Source organism: Anopheles darlingi, chromosome 2 (genome assembly GCF_943734745.1).
Source record: "Anopheles darlingi chromosome 2, idAnoDarlMG_H_01, whole genome shotgun sequence".
In the NCBI taxonomy this organism is placed as follows: domain Eukaryota; kingdom Metazoa; phylum Arthropoda; class Insecta; order Diptera; family Culicidae; genus Anopheles; species Anopheles darlingi.
The window spans coordinates 16,928,292-16,947,722 of NC_064874.1; the positions used below are offsets into that span (position 1 = coordinate 16,928,292).

A 19,431-nucleotide genomic window follows, 5' to 3' on the forward strand; every position below is an offset into this window, starting at 1 on the left:
GATGTTATTCCTAGGACGACGATGATCGAACAGCTTACAGGTTGTGGAGGAAGTGCTTTTTAATGACCCTTTGATACTAACTGGTTCAGATGCGATTGTTTCCACAGATAATGAGACTGGCGAGTTTTATAAAATGCATTGGAACAGCTCTTGATTCTTTTAAAATAATTATGAAAACATTATTGCGGGAGTTTTATTATTTAATTTAACTACTAGCTTTGCTGCTGTTCGATTATTTTAGTCTTCTCAAAATGATACAATTTTTATTTTACTATTTGTTCTTGCAATTGATTCTTTTACCAATGATTTTTTATCGTTACCGAACTAAGTACTATTTCTTATAAAGTCTTTTGTTTTTTGTTTTTTGCGTTTTGGAACAACATTGTCAGCATAATAATAATATCACGGAATGTCAACTATCAACGATAGCATTATGCAATCCATCGTAGCACAAAACATTCTGGATGTACTCCGAACACCGCATTCGCATGAATAGCTAATGAATGATGCAGAACGAGATAGTTTTCTTATGATTTTTTCTGTGTTCTGCCTCCAACCACCCGGCGACCAATCAAATGCATTACAAATGGTACACCATTTCATACCCTCGGGAGACGACAATTCTGTTTCACTCGTGCACACGCGCGTGTTGGAATTGACCGTCTGCACTCGACATTCGGCCACGTCAGCCAGCCAGAGCCGTACTGGCCGGAAAACCGGTGCCGCGTCGACTTCGTGAGTAAATTTAATTAAAACTTTTCAAATTATATGCCTCCACGGATCCATGGTTTTTAACGTAAGAGTGGGTATGTATGTGTGTGTTACATTGCGTTGCCTCGGAGAGATGGAACTCGGAGTCCGAGGGGAAAGGGGGCGGCTATTTAGTGCATTTCGGCGGAGTGTCTGAGTGTGTTAGTGACCAACCAACGTATGATCCCCATTCGAACAGGATGGAATGAACAGAACGGGGAGAACATTTTTCAAACAGTAATTAAAATTGATTGAAACAGCCGCGCCAAAAATTGGTTGATGGCGATGATGGTGATGATGATGATGATGTTGCTGATGACGTTGTTGGCCTGGTGGCCCAACGCACGTTAACTGGTAGTGAAAGGTTATTCGAGCGCGAGCGAGTAAGAGGCAAGCAACAGTTTCCATGGGAACGTTGGTGTGCTACTGGAAAAAGCATGGAAACCATGCTGGCAAAATCCTTCCGAGGCGAGAGTCGCCGCCCCGCCTGCCCTGATTCTTTATGAGCGTTGTTTATGACACCACAAATTTCCCTTTCAGCCAGACTCTTTAACTCTTCTTGTTGGACGTCGCCCTGTCGACCAAACCGCGGAATGCTGCACGGAGTCGTCGTCCAGGCGGTGCTGGTTGGCTTCAAATCACTTCGAAACAGCCAGCGCAGCATAAGTCGAGCGGTAAATGACTCAATTATGAGTTTTGGTCTTGTTGCTTGGTCAAGCCGGCGAACGGAACGCTGGGAACGCGGGAAGGACCGTAAATATCGTGTTATGGTTCGTATTAAAATGAAGGGAATTATGTTCACGGGTGAGCCCTGATGAGGTAAATACTGGAGCATGAGATAAGAAAACCCGAGGACGCGTGCTAGCCACTGCAGAAGCTGCAGTTTCGTTGCTTGGATTATGTTCGCTTTAACGGATTGGATTCAAAAATATTAGCGCTGGCCAGGAAACAACGGAAGATTCAAGACTTGCACACAATACGCACCAAGCTTGGAACCGCCCAGGCACTGTGAACGCAGCTGTGACGCACTTGCCCGTTTCTTGCTGCTGGTATAAGGCACAAGTTGAACAATTAGTGAAATAAGTTTCTTGCATTGCTCAGCCAAAACTGTGTTCGCTAAACTATCTGCCAACTATCCGCGTGCGGCTTGTGATCCGGTAAGTTTGCACAAGAGATAGAGAGAGAAAGAGAGTGCGCGCGAGAGGAGAGCCAACCGGAAAGTTTAGGATTCTAATGGCCACGGGTGGCGGCCACTGGATCGTAATGGAAATGGAAAGCATTTCTTTCCAAGCAATTATTCGGTTGGATAGCGGCGTGGACGTGGAACTGACGAGCTGACGAAAGTTTGGAGTATTTTAATCGAAGAAGCGGCAGCATACCATACGGGCTAATGTCGAGCCAAGTACTTGGTAGAATCGGTTTATTCAATTTACAAAAATATGTGTGAGTACCAGCCAGGAAGCAGAACAGTAAATTGAATTTGCAGCAAACGCTAGATTTGGACTGTGGTGTTATGATCTGACTAGTTGGTCTAACAGGTTTGGCTTTGGAATGTCGGAATGTAGGAAGAAAGAAAGCTACATTGATCGTTGGATATACAGCCGAGGATTATGTTGCTTTGCCAATAAATGTCCATAATTTGGGAATTATTTTGGTATGTTTTTTAAATTTCTGAAGAACCTTCTGAATCATTGGATAAAGAAGTGAACGTCATGGCTATTTGCAATCAGCAGCCACCAGCATTGCCCAACCAAAATGAGAGAGTTCATCTATATTTCAGCTACTCTTGACAGTTGTCTATTAGCGATCTGTCACCCTTTCCACGTACTACGTATCGTTTTTTTTCTACCCTGAAATCAAAGTGATGGCCGGTTATCGTATGAAATTAGAACAAATGTTTATTTTAAAACTAAAACAAAAGAGCGAGCATACCACACAATAATGATTATTGAATTAAAGACATGTTTCGAGTGGAGCATTGCGGGCAGCTTGTGGTCAACGGATAGTGCATAGCAGACCCACCCAAAAGGGGATTTCACTAGGAGCACTGGCGATGAATAATGCAATAAGTTCAGTCGTTGCTTGTGATGCAACGCTGTCTCTGCCACACGGCAACGGAAACGGCACAGGATGGCATTGTCCTCCCCATCAGTGTCCACCACCTCACACCCGGTGCGATGGCTGGAAGTGTTGAAAGTGTTGCTATTGATTACATCGGCAGCAAAAGGGTGTCGGTAACGGTCATTTATCACTTTCAGTAACAGCAACAGTCCGTGTGTGTGTGTCTGTGTTGGCGTGTTTGTTGATGGTGTGTTTGAAGGCCGCACCAGAAAGATACCCTGTAGGTACTTTCGCCTTCTATGTTCCTTCCTCTCTTCTTGGAGGTGGCATACATGCTGACAAGACGGTGGGTGGGATTTGTCCAGGACAATCGTTGGTGACGCCGGAAAAAGACCAAACGTCCGAGCAACAACAGCTTACCGAGGAACCGAGACAGGTGTAGGTGTGGCACTAATTTGAGCGTACAAAGCAGAGTAGACCGGTCGCCGGGATCTCTCGTGACCCTGCGTGCCACTACAGGCTACAGGGAAGTGTTTTATTACTCCCCCGAGAGACCATACCCGGTGTCCTAGTGTCCTGGTGTCCCGAAGCCCATTGGCGATGGTCTTCCAGGATACCAGAAGCGGATAGGATCCGTTTACTCAAGGAAACGCGGGCGGGTTTCAGGCGCAAAGTTAAACTTTGATCCGACGACTACACGCCACCTTCAACTATTCGCACACCCGCACTTGTTTTATCAAAACATTTGGAGGAAAAGCTTAACTTTAATATGCCCCACGTCTCAGGTGGAATGTGATTTTGTAGGTCAGTTCTGAAAGGGCGCGAACTGCTGCTGGTGCTGCTGCTGCTGCGAATTCTTCTTGGCTAGCCTGGAGCTGTGACTATTATCTTGCCCGTTCAATCTCTATCTCTGTCGCTGGCTCATTGTGCTTCTCCTCGCGATCACACAACGGCACAGAGTATGACCTACACACACACACACACACACACAGGCTCTCCTGCTATCACCTCTGGGTCAAGAGGCGCAGTGTTCACCACTGAAGGTAGCCTGCCACACCTACTACAATAGTTCGCACCGCACTACACTCCTTACTCCTTCCTCACCACCACCGTCTCACCTGACTACATAGACGTACGGACGGTCGGACGCGGTACGTTTCGAATGGTCAACATTTATCTTTCATTTACGTCCGCTCCTCGTTTGGTCTCGAGACCTCCGGGGATTCCGGTGGCCGGTTGAGGAAGGTGGAAGTCCTGATGGGGTTCTAGTGTGGCGATGCCGCTGCTTTTTGCGGAATTTTCCCGCGTTTGCACTGACACTGGCGAAGTAGTCCGCGGGCGAGCACGAGCACGAGCACCGCACTGTGCCTATGGGATGATGCTCTTTGATGGTCCAAACCGGGCGATCGTCGAGTCTCGTGAGGTTTGCTTTCATCCTTTCAACCCAAAGGGAGGAGGGGCGTGGGGGAGAAGGTTCGTTTGGTGTGGAATCGGTTTGTCGGTTCCGTGGCGTGACGTGGCGCGGTTTGTTGCGATTGAAATTGTGGGAAAGGCGAGGGGTGCCGGTTGAATTGCCGCTCTAGCGGTGGGTGTACCACATGAAACGTAGCGCAAAGTCACACAGGTTTTGGACAGGTTGTGTGTGAGTGACTGTGTATGTGTGACCAGCAGTACTGCAACATTCCGCAAAATGAAGGCACGGTGCATGCAATGATGCTGCGGTGCCGGATGTCGGAAACTCATCAGCTCATGCGGCAATCGGGCCGCGGTGGGAGTTTAATTGTTTAAAGATTTTAAAGTACTTTATGGCAATACCTTTTACGCCCTCACTCTCTCTCTCTCTCTCTCTCTCTCTCTCTCTCTCTCTCTCTCTCTCTCTCTCTCTCTCTCTCTCTCTCTCTCTCATTGCAAGGGGGCAATGCAGAAGCGTTATTAATTACTTTTCTCTGGACCTTCAACAGGGTGCTCTCGGTTTGATTCGAACTCGTTACTCGTGCATGATCCATTGGGAAACGATTCCGTTAAAGTGGCTCCTGTGTTATGGATACTGATCCGTTTGATAGATGAAAGAGATGTTTTAGCTAAACATTCATTACGCAGGATTTCTAAATTTCCTGGAGAATAACTCGAGATATTTATAAACGGCCATTATCGAGATTGGATTTCGATTTATCGCAATGGTCCTCTCCGGGGTTTTCCCAAGCACCGGATCATAGCGTACTTCCAAAAACCATAAATTGGTTCTCTTTCGTTACGAGGAAGCTGTTTTCAGAAGGATATGAGCTGAACTGATGATTGTTGTTCTGCGAATTCTGGTCCAGAAACAGAGAAGAGCTCATCTTCAGATAATGCATGTCGTAGTTTTTTATTTTATTTCCTGGAATCCCGAACCACCCGAGCATCCATGTTGTGGAACAGTTTACCGAACTTGTTGGCGACGGTTCCACGAACCTGATAGCGCTTTAGAGCAGCCTGACAGCAGATAATGATCTCTTTCTCGTATAATGGCGATATCTCGTATAGATAATGGCGCTTTTCCGTTATTTCCCAAACAGTCATGCCGAGATACGTTCATAATTGATTTATTGAATTGAATTTATGAATCTAGAACCCAGCAACCATAATCGTAAATGCATCGTAATCGACTCACCAGTTTCTGACAACTAATGACGTCTAATTTTTAATGACACATGACATGGTTTTGCAATAGTGTGGTATCTTTGTTCATGCATAATAATTATGCGTAGGTTAAGTTTTCCGGGTCTGAATAGACGAATGTCAACCATACTGTCCAGACACAGTCGGCTAATAGACTGTATTGGTGTCTAAAGCTGTAATTTTTAAGGGGAAATCTTGGTCGTGAATCAAAAGACTTCAACTGCATGTCAAGCAAAACTGTATGAATAAGATCCTTATACTAGAATATTGTAAATAATCAATGGTTTTAGTAGTTTTCCAGTCATCATCATCTCCCATATGGTCTAACGGCTAGGATATCTGGCTTTCACCCAGAAGGCCCGGGTTCGACTCCCGGTATGGGAAAAAGCTTCCTTTTTGTTGTTACTTATTGCAAACTGTACTGTGGACGCTTCCAATACATGTTAATTTTGCACCCTTTTTAGGCGGGCTACCATCATTAACAATACTTACGCCACTTCGATCATCATTGCATGGTTTTCCCGGAAGGATACTTTTGAAGTTGTGCTGTTGCGCCCGAATGTGCTCGTTGCTCGGAAAGCGAACTTTCTATTCAAAGACGAAATTTCTACTTCACTTGTTTGCTAAACTCGGTAGGTTCCGCCCGGAAGCACACTACCCCAGGAGGGAAACCGGGAGTTTTCCGAGATAATAAGCCCGCAAACGTTCGTCAAATCGGCGATCGGAAGGTAGTGTGTAGGTGAAAAGTGAATTTCAGTGAAAATCCTAATCAGAAAAGTTTTCATTCCCCTGCCCCCCCTACCTGGATATGGTTAGTGCCCTCCGTTTATGATGATGTAAGAGCCGAGGAATGCATGACCGTGGAGAGGGGAGCGTAATGCCGGGTTCAGGTACTCAAAAGGGGGAAAACAGGACGAAACACCACCTGTGTGCCTCTTTTGTGACTTTACGCGTAACGATGATATGAAGTAATGCTTTCCGCTGAAGCCAGGCCGATTTGCGGTTTTCCTTCTGATGTTGCTAGTGACGGTGATGGTGGTGGTGGTGTTGGTGGTACTAGCCTCGGCAGAGGGTTAATACCGGTACGGCGTTGATGAGAATTGAAGAGCGGAAGCGAAAGTTTTTCTCTCGTTGTTTTCTTCCTCCAAAGTTTCGCATTTCCCGGCAGCGCAAGTTGCTATTTTTTTGTTTTTCTGCCGCTAAAGAGAAGAGAGAGAGAGAGAGAGAGAGAGAGAGAGAGAGAGAAAAACAGAGAGAAAGAATGTGGCATAATGGTTGATGGAAAAAGCGTGAAAATGCACGTCCTTTAAAAGCCTTTCCGTCCTCTTCTTTCTCAACGCAACAGTGGTGGTGGATGGAGTGATGGAGGTAGGCCAATGGGTTATGAAACGCGGGGCATCATGCGAAAAGGAAGATCCCCGTGATCAGGTGGAAGAAACCGGATCTCATAAAAGGGCAGGAAGTGATAAAAAGGGGTCGAAAAGTCAATTTTCTTTCCTCCCTCCCTCAACGAAAGAGATGCACTGCGAGAGCCGCTTGCGAAGCGTTTTGTTTCGTGAAAGTCTTTTGGCATATTTTGTTGGAAACTTTTTGCCTCCGTTAGTCCTGCTGCTGCTGCCTCCGTTCTACTCGCATCTTCATGGTGCAAGTTGTTTCACTTCCTCGCCGAAGAAGCACACCGACGAGGCCACTGGCTACAGGGTTCAAGCTCCCCCGCCCCTCCCTCCCTTCCTTCTTATGGTTGTGTGAAAGTTGAATTGATTCTCCGTCAATTTTGAAGCGAGATCAAAACAGGACAAAAATGAACGAACGACAGCCACCACGGCACGTCGCACGAATGGAGATCAGACGGCGACAGTGCCGGAAAGACCCCCGGAAGCGATAGTTTGTCACGTAAGCAGTTTATGCAAAACAAGGACAGACCAGCCAGCAGCAACGAATCCCGGAGCCAGCGGTCGGTACGAGCTGAGATCCGTCCTGAGACCAGAGAAAAGGCCTACCCAACCTGATCGCCTCCAGCGGTTGCCAAGCAGCCGGCAGCGAGCTGCTAGATGTCAAAACGGTCGCCATCGCATCTGGGCTCTGGGTGTGTGAGATGGGTTTTGATCGACGTTCCCTTGCCACACCGCACACACCGATGCCATCCTTGGCAGGCATGAAATGATAATGAACTTTTATTTAGTGTTTATTAGAACATCGAACGGAATTCCTGATTAAGGTAAGGTAAGGTCTCGATGCCATGCCGTGCCAAGCCACGCGCTCACCCAAAAGAGTCTACTCCGTCACCTGGCATCGCTTTTCGGCCTGGCCTGGCCTGCGGGCGCCAGAGAACCTTATTACCGGCAACAGGAAAAACCGGCGGCAAGTGGCAAGTGGGTAGCTTATTTCAATCAACATCAGCCGCCGCATCTTGCCGCTGCCTTGTATGTTTGGTTTTCTTGTTTTTGTCTCTTTACGGTTTTCGGTTTGCTTCTGACCACCTTACATCAAAAGCGCCTACCGAGCGAGTGAGCGAGCGAACGGACCAGGGAAAACCGGCTGGGAAAAGCCGATCAATTTCTAGGCCGTTTTTCCGGCCCCAAAGTCAACCTGCCTTCTACTTCTTCAGGTTGATGCTTACATGTCATCGCTTTGTATTCTACCGAAACGATGCCCGGAGACTGTGTGTTGACTTACCAACCATCGGGGTTGGGGTTTGGTCCTTGGAGCAGGAGCAGCAGGATCGAGCCAGACGACAGGCTGTCGAGAACAATGAGAACGCCGCCAACGGTCTGGTGCTGCTGATGAGTGAAGGTAATTTTTCACGCTTCATCACCATCGTGTCCTCTGTCGAACGATGTGTGCGTGCATGTGTGTGTGTGTGCCCACAGGAAGTCGAACTATCCTGGTGCCCGCCTCCGTTGCCATGTGTTGTGGCCACCACAGCTAAGCTGCTGGTTCTGAACCGCTCTGCCAGCGCTGCGAAAAGGAATAGATCACGTAATTTATTTCTTCTGGAAAAGGTGGGCTTAGCGCCTGCCACCGTGTGTTCGTGTATGTGTGCTTGCGTGTGTTTGTATGTGTGTACAATGGTCTCCGGAAGGCGGAACCCATGAGCCAAGGACGAATTGTCAGATGTCAGATATGGTTTGGCTCAGGACTCGCTGTTCTAGTGATGTCCTCGTACGGCAGGCTTGGAATTTTCCTCCTATTCTTTTTTTTCCCGGAAGACTCGGTGTGTGCTCGTGTGTGGTGGTGTGTATTTTATCGAGACAAGATTAGAGATGTTGGTTGCAGCGTTACCAAACCAACAATGGCTCCGTGTAAATGAGGTTTTAGGCCCTCCATCCCTTCAATGAAGATGTGAAATGCCGGTAACGAACGCAGTGTCAGCGGCAGCAGATGGGCGGACGTCGTAGGGGATGGGATAGGTATTTTCATAAATCTGCCACACGTTTTCACCATTTTTGTTTGGTATTGCTGTCGTACTCCGCCACAGGTCCTACCAACCACAACTCCGACACCGGCCGGCATGACGCATTGAGTGTGTGTGTGTGTGTGTTTGTGTGCGGTCTGTGGTCTTGTTCCATCGTTGCGAAGTTCTTTTTCGTTGTTTTCATCATCGGCATAGGCCCAAGTGTGAAATTGCTTTATGCCATATTGAATTCTGCGAAGAAGATGTTTCTCTCCCCTTTTCCCGCCGTCTTTCCCCTCCCAGACAGGCCTCGGTTCTCTCTACCACATTGTCCTGTTCCTGGTGCTAAATCTATGGTTTATGTTATTCCAACGAAAAGAAAAGAGAACCGAACCGGCACGTCCTCGTGATACGGTGAAGTAATCGGTCATGCCAACGTTAAAATAAGTGATCCAAACCGTGGTATAGAGGCTCTCACACAGTGCAAAAGCCTTACCGGCTAGGCGGAGGAGTGTTCGCGGTTCTCGATCCACCAAGGATTTCACGCCTCGAATACCGGAAACATACCGCTGCTGCATACATATTGAATTTCAAAGTTAATGTATGAATGGTTGAAGCTCATCGCTGGGACCGGGCAAAAAGCAGCATGGTACGCATGGTGGCAAAAAGTGGCGAAAATTTCATCGTCACAATGGCGTCACTATAGCGTTCTATGCAGCGCAAATCAAATCAGTGGGACACGTTTTTGGCCGCGTCCTTCCGGGAAATGAGGGAAATCGTATGAGCGCATATGACTTGGTTTGTGTTTAAATCTGTTTTTCGTTCCATTTTCGGAGAACGGCACTGTGCGATGGTACGATGACAACCAGAACCCTGCAATGAACCGTGGGCGATAAAGGAAACAATGATTGTTAGCTGCGAGGTGCGTGTTTAGCTTTATTTCCCGCCTAGATATTGAACATTCGATGGAATCGAATCGATGCTACTTTGAAGGGGAGATGAATGAAGTTGAAAAAGAATGGGGCACCCGCACGTCCAATGGTTGGAGTAGAAATTAACTCGCGAGGATATTCCAGCGCAAACTCAAAATCAGAAGATTGAGCCCCTGCTATCGTCCTGTTTCGAGGTAAGAAATTGAACCAAATGATCGTACGTGCTTCAAGGAAGGAAGAATTGGTAATCGGGGATGAAATGCATCGATCGAGCTTAACGAGACTCGATGGCATTATATTTCTCTTGTATATTAGGCATATTAAACAGACATTTGAATTCGAGTTTATGACGCTCTGGTATAATTTGCGCCTCGAAGAGCAGCATAACTGTTTTAGAGTACGTTGAAATAGCACAAAAGGCAACATAAAAGGCGACTATTATATCCCTTCTTACTCTGACGTACACGTAAAAATGTGCTACAACTACTCTAAACAAAAACACTTAAAACATAACATGAAATCCTATATTCAAAGGATGGTTTCTGGTTAATCCAGCATGCTTTCCAACTCAAAAGAACACCCAAATCAAAAGTAACCCATGGCGAAGCAAATCGAATAACACGTTGGTGTTGATGGCACGGCCATTCTACGTAACGATCCTCGTTCAATTTTTATTTGCACTCGAATTGCAAATGTGCAAATGATTATTCGTACACGACACGGTGCATGCAACGTTACTGGCGACCGTTTGGGTCGGTCGAGAGTCTCTCGGACTGCTTTACATCTTTAATCGGGACAGATGGGTACTTTAACCTGGCGTGTTAATTCAATGCAAAACAACAATCATAAAACACCCCTGGTCGCGCTTACATGGAAGTGTTAGTGCTGAAATACGAAATGCGAGTTTGTGTTGCACTAAGGAGAACATGCTTATCACCGCGCGAATCACGCAACAACTGTGTGGGCCCGTGCTATACTATGTGCTTATCGCACTTGCATAAGCCTTGGGAAGCCCTACCATCTTTAGTACATATGTAGCCGAAATAGCTCAGTTGGGAGAGCGTTAGACTGAAGATCTAAAGGTCCCCGGTTCAATCCCGGGTTTCGGCAATACCCAGCACTTCCTGCACTTTTTTATAGAAGCGAAATAGGTTTGATAAAATCTGATATAAAAAGCGCGCACGCACTTAGGTTCGGACAATATTAAATGATATTAACAGATTAAACATAGAAAATGGTCTAGTAAAATGATGTTACTGTCGAGAACATAATGCTCATACCATTGTCGTCTTAAGGGGTAAGTATTTTAAGTCCATGTTACTGAAGCAGTCGATGGTTTGGCCGTGATTGAGAAAGAGGAACGAGAAACAACACATGTGTGGGGTCCATCTTTGCTGACCCGTGAACACCAAGTTATACAGAGGTTTCCAGCCTACTGCACACACGACGCCAACTGTTAACATCTTGCTGACCCAACTCGTCGAAGGTCGATCAGCATTGTGGTAGCAGCAGCCGTAGCAAGGGCCGGCCAGTTCATCTGACATCCGGTGATTACTGTTCGCGAAGAGGAAGGTTTGTGGTTTGCCAATCACGATCCTGCAGCAGGTAGGTGGTAGCACGGGGCGAAAGCGAAAGATGTTGGCTTGAACAAGAAATGGTCCAAAAAGCTAAAGCCGGTGATTGGCAGTTATCCAAAATAGAATTCCAGCGCGTTCCGGTTCATCTGGTCAAAATGACTGACGCATACGCCTTCGCCCCATTGCCGGCGACTGACCAGACCGGCGGTCAATGCTGGAGTTGTGTTTCGCATCGGTGCGTGCTGTGATGGCCGGTGCCGGCCAAGAAGGATCATAATGCGCTTACAGTCGAAGGTCGTTGGTAACATTGGATTGGCACTACCCAGGGGATTGCTAATATATACGAGGAACGCACCTGCATGAACATGATGGGTTGTTGGCCGAGTAGCCCACCGAACACACAGCAAACAGCAGCTACACAGCTCTTTCTAGCAGTGGGTTTTATTGGTTATGGGATGCCCTTCATGGTTCGTGGAAGCATAGTAGCTCCCGTTCGTGTTGCTCTAGAGTAGATCCGTAGTCTGGTCTCGAAATCGGTTATGGTTCAAATGAATAGGGTATTCCTGGCAGGACCTGATAAATCAAAACAATCGCCAAATTAAAGTTTCAAATTAGATTCTCATTGATAATCCATCAAAGGTTATATCGTGCCAAGAAGCCATGATCGAACGAAAACTTCCAAATCCTTCGCCATGTTGAATGTGGAAGCCCCAACGATGTGTCCGGAAGGTCGAAGGGAAACAAATGCCGATAAAACCCCATGACAAATGAAGACACGCGGTCTTCGCGGGTGGAGAAATCGTAATTTTGAGACGCAACTTTAGAATCGCGTGCATAAAACCGTAAGATGACATAATCTATGTAGTATGGAGCGAGCCGTTTCCTCCAAACGCTTTTCCCCTCTCTCTTCCATCGTCGGTGAGGAAGTTACACAAGTCGCTACCAAGGCAGTGCCGCCGAAAATGTGTATAAATGGTATTGCGATGTTTTCCCTCGTAAGAATGACCTCGTGAAAGACGACCCTCGACCAGGGCCTGGCGGTAGGACCCGGCGTAGATGACTATTATGGACTAAGTTTTTAGTTGCTTACACCATCGAGCTCATCGAGTCTGGGGAAAACCGAGCACCCACCGAGCCGAGGACCACAGGACCCCAGAACAGGACCATCGTCGTCGTCGTCGTCGTCATCGTACATCCTATTTGCTTTAGCTTGCGAGCGGCCCTTGTCGCAAGTGCGGCGGTGTAAGTCGGTTTTCGGTTCGAAATTTCGTTCGGTTCCGGCGCACAAGATACGACCGACCAACGGCAAGTTGGTACCATAAAAACCTTGGTACTGTTTGAGCTGTGTAATACAAATATGGCAAACTTAGCGAACTTAGCCCCGAGTGCTACCGCTAAGCGAATGTCGCTGTTGCTGCCTCTGCCGCTGTTTGTTTGTCGAATTCGAATGAGACCTCCGGTGCCGTCCCAAAAATGTGTCGGCATAAAATTGCTGGAGCTTGGAGCGGTGCAAAAGCGTTGCTCTTTGTGTTACAGATACCGAAATGGCGGTTACTGTTCGCCAACTTCTGTACCCCCACCAGAAACATACGGTGCATGATGAAAATGCGTTTGAATTAAAAGTTTTTCCCGAAGCGCTTCCAGGAGGGAAGTAAACCGTTCACTGTTGACGGTGTTTGGTTCGCAGAACCCAGCGGATCCAACAAGCTTATGGGAGCAAGCATTTTCTCATTTTCGTCATTAGATGCGATGTGCTCCTGTGTGCTGGTGTATGTTAGATCATTTTATCGCGCCTTTTTCCGCTGTGACACAATCACAGCAAATGGGTTTAAATTCACTCCTCAGATAATCACGTTGTAATGACAGACACATCCGACGTGTCAACTGGTTTGAAATAGAACCGTGTTCCGGTTGAGACAGTAACACAGTTGCGCACTCAATGTAAGCAATGTGATCCGGAAGAAGCGTCTGTCAATCTTCATCCCGTTAATCGACAAGATTACACGTGTGGTGACGGTGGTTTGTGTGATTTAATCACGCAATGTCAATGTGTATAGTAGCTGGTTGGCGTTGTTTCTAACGTATTATGTCAATAGTCACACTTAGAACATATTGACATCCACACATTTAAAGTCACATAACGTAACATTGTCAGCTCGACTCGAAGTTCTATTATATGCTAGAGAAGTTACTGCAAAACTGATGTCGATTTAAGACCATTATGTAAATTAAGGACAAAAAAAGGCACTTACAAACCTACCGAGTACCTTTCCAGCGTCTCCCTAGTTCGTATTTAATGTGCAAATGGTCGTTAACGAGGCAGCAAGAAGTGTGTCTCTTGTGCTAATTTGTGTAACATCCCTCCCGTATGCTCCTGTCATTATTGCTGTATGTAATAATGACCGTACCATCGAAGAAAGCACCACCGCCAGAGTGCTTTCCAAGACGCTAAAAACTCATTTTTCCCCTCATTTTCACGCCACTTAATAATGGCGGCACAGCGGCGGATGCTTCGGAAAAAGAACGCCAAACATGCGGGCACGCACGCGGTCGCTCAGGAAAAAAGGGAATACTTTTAATTGAATTACTTTGCGCTGTCGAAAACATGCTCTCCTGCCGCTTCACACAAGTACAAACACATATGATGCGAGTGTTACCGAGCGAACCAAATTGGCCGCATCGTCTTTTTCCGTGCTTCCCAGCAACAACTAGTGGCCGCCATTGCGCCACCACCAGGAGCCGTCGACGGATCCGAGGAATGCAGATTTTGCAGAGGGAAATACCCGGATGGATCGGGGAAAACCGTTTGCGACTTAAACGATACTCGGTGCTGGGAGAAATGCAGCGTAATGTGAATCGTTACGCTGGTGCCTTCTTTTGCACCGAGCAGCCGCGGTGAGAAGGTTTTGCTACTTGCGCAGCGTCACAGAGTAGCACATCCTACGTAGGGATTACGTTTGGCTGGGTTGAATTTATGAGTTTTGCAATTCGGTTACCGCGCGATCAGATACGCTCACTCGCACGCGCAACGAGCGGAGCTGACGGCTCTCGGTGCTAGCAGTAATCAGACTGGGAAAAATCAGAGGAAACGGATGAGGGTGACCGGATCAGAAGCAAAAAAACCGGTGTGAGTGTGAAGTGAGCTGGAAGAGCTGCCACGGAAACCTCGTTAACCGTCAGCCAGCCAGCCAGTCTAACCGAACGCGCGTTTTTACATCGCTCGCCACTGCAGTTGCATGCTGACTTTGGCGAGATTTAGCAGCGCGCGTAAAAAAGAAGCAAACTCCGCGGATAGAACCGGATCCTTCCGTCACCTGGTGGAGATGAACCACGGACCTGCAGTAGCGGAAGTGAGACGTGGAAAAGTTTCGGCACGGATACGCGCGAGAATGGCGAAATGCTGTTAGGGGATTCACCGATGCGACGCTGAGCCAGTAGCTTGCGTTTGCGTTTTGGTTTAGTAGCGGTGGGAAGGGGGCTGGAATCCAAAATGTTGCATTAAATGTTACGAAAAGTTTCATCCGATTTTTTTTTCGTGGAAGAGAAAAATATTGAAAACATACAACTGCAGCATCGTGCTGCACGAACAGTTTATCTTTTCGCTATCATAAAGTCCTCCCGTAGGAATAAGCCACGGTAAGAACGGGATACAGCCTTTGCCTTGTCGTGATAAGATTTCCGTATTCCCGAGGTACACAGTTTTTTTGCAATTTGCTCTGGAATCAGCCGGTGGAGATCGGACCTTAAACCAACTTGCTATTGCATTCCATTCTGCTTCTTATCAAGTCATTTTTTGTATCATCTCTTAGTAATGAATTTTATGTTGACACAAAATGATGCACAACGAAAGCTTCTGACTTCGCCCCCTTCGACTGTGGAACACTCCGCACAAATCCAAATTTGCATGGTAGCTTTAAGGTGTTTAAATGTGTGCAGCTGCAATAAGGGATCATAACAGCATGATAATAGACACGCGGCGAGCAACACATAACACAGATAAAGGCGAGACCTTATTAAACCGTCCGCTAAAGTTCTGACAGAAGGGCTTAGTAATTCCACCCGCAGGATACACACAACGCGCAGTTTCGCGGTTACAGTTCGATCGAGCGCCAAGTCATTTCGCACCGGGAGCAACTATACCAGCGCTCATCACGTCTGGAGTTGTAGAAACGAGAACGCGAACCGAGCAGACGGAATTTACATCGTACAAGCTACATCGCCGTCGCCATCGTGTTCGTCATGTGATGTTAAGCTTTACTACAGAACAGCGGCTTACCTTCACATTAATGCTTATTACAGCCATCAAAACCAATCTTCCCTCAACGTGCTTTTCCCCGCCCGGTGAAATTACCTTCGGGCCACTTTCGGCAGCAGCGGAGGATGGATGTTGGGGAATAGTTTTCGCCAAGATTTTGCCGCGAATCGGTTCCAACCTTTATGGACCATTACAAGTGAACTAGTGAATAAATGAGGAGCCACCGTGGCTTAAGCCGTGCCCAGGGGTGGAGGATGAGGAAGGAGGATTGGGCGTGAGTTTAATTTTGTTTCTTCTCATCAACAACTAAGCTTAATTTACGTCGCACGGTGAAGCGCATAAAGTTGGAGCAGCTCGAGCAAAACTTCTTAAACGTAATTGAAGCAGTCAACGCGGTTTATAGGCGACGGGATGAGTGCCGCTGAGCGTGGAGTTTAATCATACGCGTATGATTGAGATGTTGTGGGTATTTTCGCAAGATTACGCAGTTCATAAGCAAATACCCGAACCGCCGAAGCACCGGTTCCCGCAATCGGTGTACATCATCATTAGCAATCGTGGACGAGCAGAAGGGGGTGTCCATTATTAATCAGCACGCAGTGTTGGTGCCGATGATGGTGATGGTAGGTCAAGGTGAGCGAGCGGCCACAACTGGTCAAGCTAAGAGCGGCTTGTGGGCAATTACACCCGATTAGACAAAGCTATTAGTAGGAATACCAATCAAATGTCGGAGGATTATACCGCCGTGCTGGCTACATCTCGACGGCATTACCGATAAGGCGGGTAGTGATGTGGGCATTAAAGGTGAAGAAGCCAATCAGCTGTAGCAGTAATCAACAAATACTGCAAACCGGAGACGTGCAGCGATCGATTGCATGGAAATATGTTAATCAAGTAATTATAACAGCCGAAATAGCTCAGTTGGGAGAGCGTTAGACTGAAGATCTAAAGGTCCCCGGTTCAATCCCGGGTTTCGGCAGAAAATAGCCAAGGAGGGGAGGGGTAACACTTCTCTTCTCCTCTTTTTTTACTCAAACTTACTCTAAGAAGTGTCCTAACGTGCCTTAACATATAAAGCATAATGAGGTGATTCGCAAACCGCGCGCGCACGCCTCACCGCCATTCTTTGCTGATTAGCATTTAAATGAAGATTATCGGTCTCTGGTCACGAAACATCCAATTGACGGCATTAAAACCCAATGAATCGATCCAATCCAATAGCAGAGTTCGTCCACTGGATCCGGACAAACGGACGGACGGACAAGTGTCAGAAATGTTACCAGTTTTGAGTGAAGGCAGCTCATCGTATCGATGGCTGTCGGGACGAGAGACCGGATCGAATCGAATCGATACCTCGCAAACGCTCCTCCCCCCGGCTACATAGGCTGTACACCACTTTCATCCTTCTTATTCTGCAATTTGCACCAATAAATGTCAGCACATCGAGCGGGTGGGCTGACCATCGAGCAATGGGGTCAACTCTGCGCTACTAGAACCATGACCACCCGGACCAGCAGGAGGCAACAGCAAAGGAGTCCTGGTGGTTTGTGACAAATGAAAATTAAATTGTCATCTGCAACGTGCCTCCGAAGTGATTCGAGTTTGCACTTGGCTTCGTGACACCACTACCACCACCACGGCTCTTCAGAGTTCAGTGCGCTGTCCGTGGGGAATGCGGTGCTCTTAGGATTGTGCTGGTGGCGCCCGTTAACACCAGCCGGCAACGGTTGCATGGCACCTTTAGCGTACTTGGGCGTGAAAATCGATCGCAACCACAGCTTCATCGTGTGCGCTGCAGCCGTATCCCTTTCGTCGAGTCATCGTCCACTTAAAGGTCGCTCGTGGACGTAGACTCTTGGCGCGACCGCAGCAGTACCCGCAGGCAATCGAGTTCATTGCATAATTATTTAAGGAATTATTGCGTTGTTTTCTGGAAACTTCATATAAGAATTAGATCTTCCTGAATGACAATAACATAAGTTCAATAAGTGAAATTGTTCCTCTATAGATTTCAAAACGCTCCTTTATCACCTTGTTCATCTGTATTGATAAGCCCTGTGCCTTCCGTATCTCCCCCTTAGTGCACTGCAGGATGAGCCAAGTGTTTCGCATAATTGCTTGCAATCGGCATTCCATTCATGCTCTTGAATCCCGAATGCACACCACCAAAAAGCCATTCTCGATTCAGCGAAATCACGGCCACGGTTGGATGTTTGATCCAACTGATTGGAAACACTCTCTGCCAACAAATTTTTTTGCACGATCTGCCTGAACTCTTCACTTGGCCGCCCTATCCCCTAGAACTCCTGGGGCAAACCCTTGCCCTTGTGCCTGTGTGCCTGGTGCTCTGTTTGATGTACGAACAGAGCAACGAGAATTGCTTGTCCAGCTCGATCCGGGCCGGATTGGATTGCGTAACACCGTCCAGCCCGGACCCGAACATTTGCCGTCTTTTCTCTCTACTAGTAGTGCGCCTTTTCTTCCCGTGCAAACAATTTGGAGCGTGCTCCTATCAATAGTGGTTTGGCCGCATCCGCTAGCTTCGGTCAGCCGGCTAAGCCGGTTCGTGAACGTCCATTCCCGGGGCCCCATAATCGGTTACGGGCGTTTGGTTCCGCTGGTTCGCCACCTGAGCGAGATAAGCAGCGCTTTAACCACTCGACAACTTCCGATCGGTTTAGAGGTTCACCACGTTTTCCGCTTCCAAAGGGCATGGGGTTTTTCATTTCGTTTTTTTTTTCGGGGAAAAAACTTCACGTTTCGATCAGCTTTTTGGGGAATCGTTTGGTTGCCTGACCTTAACGGAATAGCAACGTACACGATATCGTTACAGTACCCGGCTGGATGATGATGTTAAGTTGTTGATAAACAATCAACAAGTTGCAGTTGGAGAACGAGTACGTTGCATTTCTTGTGGAACAAGTACTTTCTTATAATCCCAATTCAATGCATTTGCATTTGCAGAGCCAGTTGCGGAACCTGGTAGCAAGAAATTTGAGTTTTGATAGTAGGGCCTAGAGGCAATCAATATTTGCTCATGACTATCAGCTCCATTCAGTACGGCATTCATTTCAGACGAAGGTCTGATAGATTCGTGTTCAAATCATCATGTTGAAATTCGCGTTTTGAGCCGGAATGAAGGACGCTGCTAAAATCTCCTACAAGCAGCACTTTCCCTAAGAACATCCTTTGTCTTCTCTAAGCTATTATTTACCGAATATTACATTCGCTTAAAATCGCTTCTTGGTAGCATAATCCTTTCCAGGGTTCTTCACCCCCCGTAAGGTGATTGTGGTGGGTTTCTCAAAATCGTGAGGGTGCCTGAACCAGAAACCAGTCTCTTAAACACCGCATACCACCCAAACTGAATAGAAAACATGCACGAAACTTGACGTGAAACGTATCTCACTCGAACCGGCTTTCTCTTTGCCACTCTCATACTTCAAACCGTTTCCATAATTTTGGTTGCAATGATGGATGCAAAAACAGTTCACGAAAAAACCTCTGTTTTGGTTTTACTTTGGCAAGCACCTTTGCCTACTGTCGCCTATGCCTGCGATTGGAGCAGACGAGATTTGTCTTTTATTTGGGCTTTACCGGTGGACGCCGCTAGAGAGCATTGACTTGTTTTTGGGCCCGGATGCGATAACATTTAAAGCGCTAATCGAAATGTCGAGCACGTTCGGCATTCATCAACATTTTCGGTGGATCCACTTCCATGAGGCGCCTGCTCGCCGGGGTTTACCCTTTTTTCATCGGTACTACTACTTTCCCCATTTTTTTACGGTCTTCTCGATGACGATG

The 19,431-nt window shown here is 47.1% G+C and overlaps 3 non-coding genes across 3 annotated transcripts; all 3 read left to right on the forward strand.

Annotated features, from left to right (window-relative positions):
• The first annotated feature begins 5,781 nt into the window (after positions 1-5,781).
• On the forward strand, positions 5,782-5,853 carry Trnae-uuc (transfer RNA glutamic acid (anticodon UUC)). Its single transcript has one exon. It is a non-coding gene; the product is annotated as a tRNA-Glu (tRNA).
• Positions 5,854-10,832: 4,979 nt separating this feature from the next.
• Positions 10,833-10,905, forward strand: Trnaf-gaa (transfer RNA phenylalanine (anticodon GAA)). The gene has a single exon. It is a non-coding gene; the product is annotated as a tRNA-Phe (tRNA).
• Positions 10,906-16,533: 5,628 nt separating this feature from the next.
• On the forward strand, positions 16,534-16,606 carry Trnaf-gaa (transfer RNA phenylalanine (anticodon GAA)). Its single transcript has one exon. It is a non-coding gene; the product is annotated as a tRNA-Phe (tRNA).
• Positions 16,607-19,431: the final 2,825 nt, after the last annotated feature.